Here is a 6,549-nt window from a genome sequence, read left to right as displayed (position 1 = left end):
GAAACTACACTCACTTCGGTAATGGTCAGATGAATAAACGGTATAGGTTTGTCTGTCCTTGCTAACTATTAATTTTTGGTCGTCTACTTCCCACTTCACCCATCTTTTCAGAGAAGGGTCAAAAACAGGATAAGTTATTACATTGAAAACTTCATACACTTGGTTATCATTTTTCAATGGGAGCTTAATGAGTACTCTAAGCTGTGTTTCCGTAGCATACGATTTGATTATTGCAAATTTATAGAAGCTATGGAGGTTTTCTAACTTAACGTCTAAGAATAATTTTGCAGGTGGTGGTATAACCTGTTTTACAGATTTCAGGACCTCTAGGAACTGATGAGGGGGTAATAGGTTGCTAGTCATCCTATTTGCAGCCAAGTCCTCTACAGCTTGGTGAAGTTGATTCATTCTTTGTACAGCAAGGTTAATGGCATCTTTAATTTCTGACAAGGCACAACTTAATTTTAAGTATTGGAAAAGAGTATTAAACAAACTTGAGAAAACGGATTCTGTTCTGGAGTTTTGAGCCATGTTGTCATGCATCACTTGGTGATACGCTTTCAAGATGTAAATCATTTTATTTATTACCCTCGAATGGTTTAAAATTTCTGAGTGCATGTTATCTAAGACAGTTAATTGATCTGTCGTGTCGTGATACATTTCGTCATTCCTTATATTGGCCTCATCTATCTTACTATTAATAACTTCCAAATCGCTATCGATTACAGTTCCAAACAAGAATTTTAGTACATGACCACCGGCATCAAACAGACCGCGCTTCTTTTGGGTACGCGGCAGCAGAGTGACCAAGTCACTCGTTTTGCCAACGTAGTCGGTCACCATCTTTTGTAGTCCATAATATTCGTATCTGAAACTGGTTTCAAGGTCATGCACTATGGTATGTAAGCTGTTGTTTTGCGAGAGAAGATTTTGGAAAAACTCATCATACTGACCTCTTACCTTTACCAAGATTATACTTAGATTTCTGTTTTCCTCTTCCACTCCTGTCAGGTTGTACTGGAGCACCACAGTCCAGTAGCTGTCTGTAAGTAAAACGTCCCCTTCTTTCTCGAATATGACACCCTGGTGGAAGCAGAGGACACCTTCCAGGATCAACAAAACGCCTAAAAGGCCTACAACAGAACATCTATGATTTCATGTGACACGATCAAATTCGATATCCACCTTTTCCCAGGCTATGTAGCGAGCACTACTCCCCAACTATTCCAAAGCTCTTCAAAAGTCTAACAAAGTCACCCCATCTCGCGGGTTCTTTCTTACTCCGTTTTGGGCGTCCGATACTTGCAGGCCCGGCTACTGCTACCGGGGCTTGGGTTTCATCGTCACCCTTTACATCTCCGTTTAAGTTCTGCAGACCACTATCATCTACCTCTTCATCACTGGAACTATTCTCGTTTTGCTTTTCTTTCTGCGCGGTCGAAGGACGCGGACGTTCCTTATAAGGTTTGATACGGTTCACGTGCACGACGACCTCTCGCTTTCGTATTCGAAGAACAACATTTAGAGGTGATACCACTCTAACTATGGGATATGGTCCTTTCCATAGTTTTGATAATTTCTTTACACGATGCCGTCCTATACTGGGTACATGCAATAATACAAACTGCCCTTCGCGGAATTCGGTTGATTTAGCTTTCTTATCATACTGACTTTCATTACGGCCTCGGGCTCTGGCTTTAAGCACTGCAGTTTCCTTGTAAGCTTCCTGTAGTTTCTCCCGGAGTGCTTCGATATGATTGTCATATATATCTGTCTCATCCGTAATCTTCAGATCCGCTTCCATAGGAACCTCCATTTTCCGACCAAAGATTAACTCATACGGAGAATACCCAGTACTCTCATGAGATTGGGAGTTATAGGCCATGGTGACATAAGGCAAGTATTCATCCCAATTGGTCTGGTTCCGGTTAACAAAATGACTCAACATTCTCATCACAGTGGAATGGACCCGCTCCAGTCTGCCATTACTCTGAGGATGAAAACCAGTAGTTTGGATTTTTTCGAACGTGCAGAAATTTGCATAAGTCTTTAATTAAGCCGGATGTAAAGTTAGCTCCTTGATCGGTAACTAAGGCCTTTGGCACGCCAAACTTGGTTATCACCCTCTGCACTAGTGCTCGAGCAACACTTTCGGTGGTCTGATCTGGCAGTGGAACAAACTCACAGTATCTGGAAAAGTGATCCATAACACTGAGAATATAAACGTTGCGGGATTCGCTAATGGGCAGAGGACCAACTATATCTGCCGCTATCACTTCGAAGGGCTCCTGGGGTTCGTTGAAGACGTCACCCAGGGGCGCTTTCGCTTTACCGTAATTCGTTCGTTGGTTACAGCTACGACATGTCCTGACGTAATTCATAACGTCTCTTTCCATACCTCTCCACCAGAACTTCTGTTTCACCCGGTCTAGTGTTTTTGCCACTGCGGCGTGTCCAGCTGTGGGCAAATCATGATTGATCCTAATTATCTCCTGGACTAAGGAAGTTGGTACTACAATTTTCTTTTCACCCGAGCTCAAACGGTACAGGACCTTCTCCGGGCTCATCCGGAAGTTCTTGGTTTGTCTCAGACCCTGAACTACGGGATCTTCGCGTTGACGTGTTCTAATTAACTCAAGGTCAACGACAGGGAGCACTTCCTGTTTAACCGCTCGCACTGCGCGACTTAGCCCATCCGCGTTAGTGTGTTTTTTTCCGGCTTTATGTTCTAATACCCGTGAAATCAAACTCAGCTAGTCGCAACGACCATCTCATCAGCCTACTGCTAGGGTCCTTCAGCGACATCATCCACTTTAGAGCGGAGTGATCGGTGATTACTTTGAAAGGACGCCCCAACAAGTAGCATCTGAAATATTTTGTACTCCAGACTAGACTAAGTAATTCGCGCTCGGTTGTCGAGTAGTTCTTCTCGGCTGGGAATAATGTTCTAGAACAGTACGCTACGGGGTGTTCCCGGCCATCTATCTCCTGTGAGAGGACTGCTCCTAAGGCAACAGTACTCGCGTCTGTCGCTAATATGAACGGCTTGGTAAAGTCAGGGTATATCAACACAGGGGCAGATATTAGTTTTGTCTTTAAGAGATCAAAAGCCTCCTGACATTCTGGTGTCCACACAAATTCGCTATCCTGTTTGGTCAACTCGAATAGTGGACGTCCAATGGTGGCAAAACCGTCAATGAAACGCCGATAATAGCCAGCCAAACCTAGGAAAGAGCGCACGTCCTTCACCGTAGTGGGCACAGGGAAGTCCCTTACAGCCGATACCTTTCCAGGATCTGGTTCAACACCTTTCTTAGTGATTACATGACCAAGATAGCTGACTTCATTGACCACAAAATTACATTTACTAAGTTGTACTGTCAGGTTCACATTTTGTAATTTCGATAGCACTTCACGAAGGGCTTCCAGGTGTGAAGGCAAGTCCCTGGAAAACAAAATTATGTCATCCAAGTAGACAAGGCATTTCTCACCTTTCAAGCCCATTAACACTGAGTCCATTAGTCTTTGGAAAGTGGCCGGAGCCGTGTTTAGTCCAAATGGCATACGCTGATACTCATAATGTCCGCCGGGAACATTGAATGCTGTTTTTGGTCGGCTATCTTCGTCAACTCGAATCTGGTGATACCCAGACCGGAGATCTAACGTCGTGAACATCTGGCACCCGCCAAGTGAGTCAAGTGTTTCTGTGATGTTCGGGAGGGGGTACACGTCAGGGGTGGTCACCGCATTAAGTCCTCTGTAGTCGACACAAAACCTTAATTTAGGGGTACCGTCGGGAGATTTCTTAGGCACAAGTACTACAGGCGATGCCCACTCGCTCTGACTAGGAACAATGATACCTTTGTTTAGTTGATCTTTAACTAATTCGTCAAGTGTGGCCTTCTGATGGTATGGTACGCGATACGCTTTTTTGTAAATAGGGGCTGCATTCCCGGTTCGTATGACATGTGTCACTGCCGAAGTACAACCCAGAGGTTGGTCTTCACTGTGAGCAAGAACATTTTTGAATCCCATGAGAGTGGACTTCACAAGGTCTCGCTCGTGACTTGGCAGATGCCAAAGCTTCTCGTCCAAGCACGCCTCTAAGTCGGACTCGTCAGAACGACTCACCATGCCTACTCTTGCCTGTGGCCTTTTGTAGCTATGAAGTGCTATGTCGCGCACAACAGTGGCCAATTTCACTTTACCCTGTTGGTTCAGATGCAACCCGTGCTTTGTGTACATGTTTATGGCTCAATTTTCCTTTGAGGTCTAGAAATTCAATCCTACCCTGTTGAATTTTATCTCTATTTTTAGCTAAATTTTGAATGATGGATTTAAGAATTCCGTTGGCATCTCCAAGTTCGGATTTGAGGTCTTGATCATAGCGGTCAAAATATCGACAGAACAGTTACTCTCGCTTTCCACTTCACCGGAAAATTTTCAAATGCTTGTTTCAGGGTTAACGGGTAAGGCGCACACTTGTCAACATCGTTTGTTCCCCCTATCAAGATCACCGTGTCGTTCTCGGTCAATGTATCAATAGTACTACCAAATTTCGAGGTTACTTGTTTTAGTTTTCCATTGGGCATGAAAAAGACTTCTACATCAAAATTTCTAGGTAGTCTTTCGGATAGTATTTTCTGGAGTCCACGACCATGACTGTCTGCTAAAACTAGTAGTTTTTGTCGCACAGGATTTCCTCCCTCCACTGGGTTGAAATCTCTGTCGAGCGTTCCTAACTTCAAGTTCTTGGGTAGAGTTAACTCCTCAGCACTTGCGTTTACGGTCTTGACCCAACAGCGGTTTCCTTTTACCTTTGTCAGGGTTCGAGCAAGATAAACACCGTGCATGATAAAGTCAGGGGGTTCAATCACCACGTCCTTCCCCTCTAAGTCGTCGGAACCGGTGGCACATCGGTTAGTCTTCACTTGGATAATCTTTTCACACCGGGGCGGAATTTTCACATCGCTACAGCAGTACACATAGCGTTGCTGTTTTGGAGGTGCACAGCTAGCTGAGGGACGGTTAGGATCCGGCACGGCCTCCCCTTTCTTTATCCGATTTAACCAAATGTCTCCACCATACAACCGAAGTAGACCATGTTCAAACATTTATTTCTCCGTTTCCTTTGCCCAAAATATCGCAACCAAGTACGGCTAGGTATCCCTTAGGGAGGTTCCCAACTACAAAATTTCCTACCACTTCAACGCCCGGTTTCATTTTTAAAGTCAACTCTTGTCGCCCGTAAGTTTTCAATGTCCTACCAGAAATACCTTTCAAAATTACGTCTGGTTTGGTGAGCTCAGCGGATGAGGCTCCTCTTTTTACGAGGGAAACCTGCGCTCCAGTGTCAATTAGGACCTTTCCCTCTGCATCTTCTATCTTACCGATGGCTACAAGTTCATCTACCACATCTCGAATCTCGGGGACAGTCCTGACCTGCTTCTCAATAGTGCAGTTCTTACGAGTCGTACACATATTTAGGTTCACCTTAGTAGGTAGCTGCGAAACAGCTTCCTTTAATTCCGGGGCTTCGTGTCGGTGGATCCACTTACCCCGCTCCCGTTTCCCGAATGAGGTCTTTTAGAGTCTAGTCGAACTCTACAATCTTTCTGTATGTGGCCTGCCTTGTTGCAACGCCAGCACGTTATTCGACTAGAGCGCTCCTCTCTTTTATTCCTGCAGTCCCGAGAGATGTGGCCTTTCATATGGCAATTAAAACATGTAATATCTGAGGTATTGGCTGCCTGGAACACCTTGCGTTCAGGCGTGGGACGGGCATTGCCCCGAGTCGGCCCGCGAGGAGGAGGAGGATATGCTAAGTCTGGCTCGAGTACACCCACGTTAGATGTTACCGCACGCGTGGTGACGGACCTCAAGCGTCCCGCTTCTGCCTTTCTACCCATCACTCTCAGTTGTTCAAGAGAGGTAACATCAAAAAGAGCAAGCCGGTCTTGCAGCTGGGGATGTAAGTTATGCAATATTTGCCTAAGCTTTACTTCTTCCACTACGGGTGTTGACAGGCGACTGTACAACCCCTCCATCGCAGCGATAAATAAGTCAATGGGTTTCCGTTTCGGCTTGAACTCGATTGAATATCTCTTGCTGTAGGTATATGTCATGGTCAGGATGTTGGAAGACCAGTTCCATATCCCTACACAGCTGTTCCCAGTTCTTGAGACGGCCTATCGTGGATCGATACCACGTTAGGGCAGGTCCCGTGAACAAATCCACTGCCGAATCAAACAGTTCGGTTGTGGTGACCCCTCGAGCTCTGCGCAGTTCTTCTGCTCTCTGCAGAAACGCCCCTACGCTCTGTGATTGGCCGTCAAATTGTAAGCCCCATTTATACACAGGCACTCCTCTACTATGTGCGGATGACGTTAAGTTAAAATTTTGTTGCGGTGTGATCGCGATGGTTGAATCTATTTGTCGAGCAAGTGCACCGACAGTGATGTGGCTTGTTGCCTCTGGAGGCGAGTGCACATCCGCATTTTTGGGCCGCGGGGTCTGCTCGGCTGCTGAATTTTCAGCTTCGGCGTTTGC

This window comes from Homalodisca vitripennis, chromosome 2, assembly GCF_021130785.1.
Source record: "Homalodisca vitripennis isolate AUS2020 chromosome 2, UT_GWSS_2.1, whole genome shotgun sequence".
NCBI classification, from domain to species: Eukaryota; Metazoa; Arthropoda; class Insecta; order Hemiptera; family Cicadellidae; genus Homalodisca; species Homalodisca vitripennis.
The sequence above is the reverse complement of the archived record's forward strand: the minus strand, read 5'-3'. Positions refer to the sequence as shown.